The 2,962-nt window shown below is 38.7% G+C and overlaps 1 long non-coding RNA gene across 1 annotated transcript; it reads left to right on the forward strand.

Annotated features, from left to right (window-relative positions):
- The first annotated feature begins 1,641 nt into the window (after positions 1-1,641).
- Positions 1,642-2,580, forward strand: LOC116195994. The gene is made up of 2 exons (XR_004154746.1): positions 1,642-2,198; positions 2,299-2,580. It is a non-coding gene; the product is annotated as an uncharacterized LOC116195994 (long non-coding RNA).
- Positions 2,581-2,962: the final 382 nt, after the last annotated feature.

Consider the following 2,962-nt stretch of genomic DNA (forward strand, 5'->3'; position numbering starts at 1 on the left):
TATATTTTTATTAGAAAGTTATATCATTTTTAGTATAATAAAAAAAATTATAAAGATCTAATCGGAAAAATTAAGAGAATGCTATAATTTAATAAGAAAATAAATTTAATAATTAAATACTATTTCATATTTAGTGAAATAATTTTCTAGTGAAATGATGTAATTACTAAAAAAATGTGACTATTTAAAGAGTTGCATTTATTTATGCTATATATACCTTCCAATTTTCAAATAGACATATAAAAAAATCATTTGAACTCTTTTATCCCTCTAAAACTTTTCTCCTTAATAGTATTATTAAAAGTCTTAAAAGATTCTCAATGGTCGTATTCTTATATTTCAAAAGTTATGTCATCTCTTATAAAATATATGTTCACTTATAATTTATAGATTTTTTATGAGTCTTTAATAGATAATATTTACGTATGATTCTCGAATAATTCTTTATATGTTGTTCTTCATATATTTTACTCTTTTCTTTAAGATATCATATATTTCCCTCCATGTTTGGAGATATTATTTGATTGTGTTTTATCGTTTTCTTTCTAATTTTTTTCTTCGTATGCTTGTTTATATTTTCATAGGAAGCAAGAAATTGAGTGGTAGGGCCTTTGGCCAGCACCCACCACATGTCGACGACCTCACCAAAGGCCGTGGTACCTTTAGACGAACCACCATCAGCCCAAACTGCCTTTCTCTCTTGTTTTTCGATCCTGTAAGTTTGCTCTTTGTGTGTGTATATATGACTCTAGTTTTTTAGAATTTACAAATTTTAAGTTTAACTTTTGAAATAGAAAAAAATTCAAAATATTGAAAAGGCTTTATTAAAATATTAACAAATGTTATATCTCATTTATAGAAAAATAAACGTCTTGGTCTGATAGAAAAAACAGTTTCAAATATTTTTATCTCTTTTGGTACTTATTCCAAATGAAAATTAAGAAGATTAAAAATAATTAGTCATTACTTTCTATCAGCATCCCATTTTGGTCCACCGACTACAACAAAATCTTGAACCAACCGGGTCATAATATGAGCTTCAACCAAAGATAATCAAACAAAATCAGTTTAGTATTCATGGCAAGATCGACAGGGCCAACCAGGTGACTCAAGAAGCATGATGACAATGGAAGGTCTCAGAGCCTCCCAGAAAGTTTACGAAAGGATGACAGATTATGCCCAAACAAGCAATACAGCGCACAGACATGCAAACCGACGATTGAATCAATTAATGTTGCTCCGGTCACTCGAACCGGGCAAAACCGGTTCCCAAGCTCCTAGTGCATCAAGTCATGATAACCAATATCAGACTTGTCGGGATCACCCTTCTGCACATATCAACAGTACCTTGTCCTTTGTGTTATGATATTTGAATGTGCAATTGATTGGGATCAAAACTCCTCCAACATATCATCCTCCATCTCGTTCTCAAATCAGCCTCAAATTGAAACGTGGTGTTAAGCTTTCAACATCATGACAAACCGACATAAATCGGGTCAGGAATTCACATGCAACTCAGCCACAGCAGCACACGTGTAGTGAAATCAAGCGAAGACTCTAAATCGAACGACGAAATCGTGATACATTCTAACCGCTTACGTTCAGCGATTATGGATCGAAGAAGTTCACCGTGCCCTCTCACCGGGACTGAGTGCAGCTGGGTCCGGAGGGGTTGATGATGGCTCGATGCTGTCAGGAGTACTTGAACCGAGCTGCAAGGAGGGAAGCAACAAAAGGCTGAAAGGAAACACAATATAAATTCAAAGTTGGTAAACATCTGGAGGGATCAAACAAAGGCATAGGAAGGAAAACTTAGCTTTGTCGAGATGGGTATAGGTGCAGCTCCAGAGAGAAGACAGCGGCCCCCCCTTGTCCGTTCTGTGCGTTCTCTTCTGTTTTTCCCCGAGAGAGAGGTAGTGAGAGTGAGAGAAAATTCGTGGGCTTTTCAGAGAGTGTCAAGAGCTGAGGGAGTGAGTGAGGAATGTCAGCTGGGGGAAAGGGAACCCGACAGCTGCAGGAGGAACCGGAGTTGAGAGGAAATTGAGAAGAAGAAGAATGTCCGGGAGCTATGGGTTCGGTCTGTGGGAGTTGCTGAGGGGAAACCGGAGCTGAGGGAGAGGTCGTGAGCTGGCGGAGAGTCGAAGGAGCCAGTGAGCTGAGGGGAAAGTAGCTGAGAGTTTTCGAGGATTGAGCTGAAGGTTTTTTTTTCAACGTCTGTTCTGTCTGTCTTTTTCTTCTGTCCCTTCTGCTATTCTGCTTTCTTTCTATTCTTCAGTTTGCTTTCTGTTGTCTCTGCAGGTTTCATTGCCGAGGAGAAGCATGGAAAAGGAAGGAATGGGAAGGAGAGGGAAGGGTGTCTTGTACTCAACCCTGTGACCAGAGTTGGCGTGAAGCAGAACGAACAGAGCTGTGATCAGTGGTTCCTGGGGATAACTTGAACATCCGAAATTTTTCTGAACTTCTCATGAGCCTTTTGGTCTCTCTGATATTTTTCCTAGATTCCTACACGAGTTAGGCACATCCTCGTAAAATTTGAAGCTCGTTTGACCTCGGGAAGTCCTCAAAGCAATTTTTCTTCAATAGCTGGCCAAAACCGGGAAATTTGGTTCTGATCTGTGAGGAAACCTTTAATTCTGTACTAATCTAACCGAAAACGCTTCCCGTTTTTCTTGATTTTCTGAATCTTCAGTGAATTGGGAATCTGAAGACATTGGCCGTGCTTGAAAATACGAAGAATTGAATTTTTTATGAATTTTCTCCCACGACTGGCAGAAGTTGTCCCTGTTTAACAGTTTCCGCCATGGTGCACTCAAAAATTCATAACTCTCTCTCTGTATTGAATCTTGGGATGAGTGACCCGTCACATTGAACCTAACACGATTTCCTAGGTCAAGCATATGAGAGTCGCCCTTTTAGATTCAAGATTGATCATGATATGATGCATCGAATCCCACTCACGAGC

Source organism: Punica granatum, chromosome 1, assembly GCF_007655135.1.
Source record: "Punica granatum isolate Tunisia-2019 chromosome 1, ASM765513v2, whole genome shotgun sequence".
NCBI lineage: Eukaryota > Viridiplantae > Streptophyta > Magnoliopsida > Myrtales > Lythraceae > Punica > Punica granatum.